General features: G+C 46.6%; 1 pseudogene; it reads right to left on the bottom strand.

Moving 5' to 3' along the window:
* Window positions 1–93, bottom strand: LOC135272416 (small nucleolar RNA U3; annotated as a pseudogene).
* Window positions 94–341: the final 248 nt, after the last annotated feature.

The raw sequence follows: 341 nt of genomic DNA, 5'->3' as shown, positions 1-341 counted from the left end.
TCCATGTGCTTTCATTGTTCAATGGTGCTTTACACATTCAAAGAAACTTCTCTGGTAACAAACTATAGAAATGATCCCTGAAAGCATAGTCTTTTAAAAAGAACATTATGACTGGGTGTCGTGGCTCACACCTGTAATCCCAGCACTTTGGGAGGCTGAGACAGGCAAATTGCTTGAGTCCAGGAGTTCAAGGCCAGCCTGGGCATCATAGTGAAACACTGTCTCTACAAATAATACAAAAAAATAGCTGGGCGTGGTGGCACTCTCCTGATGTCCCCACTACTCAGGAGGCTGAGGTGGTAGGATCACCTGAACCCGGGAGGTTGAGGCTGCAGTGAGCT

This window comes from Aotus nancymaae, unplaced genomic scaffold (assembly GCF_030222135.1).
Source record: "Aotus nancymaae isolate 86718 unplaced genomic scaffold, 86718_ANA_hifiasm-v0.15.2.pri h1tg000108l, whole genome shotgun sequence".
Taxonomy (NCBI): domain Eukaryota; kingdom Metazoa; phylum Chordata; class Mammalia; order Primates; family Aotidae; genus Aotus; species Aotus nancymaae.
This window is presented reverse-complemented; position numbering and strand designations above follow the sequence as displayed.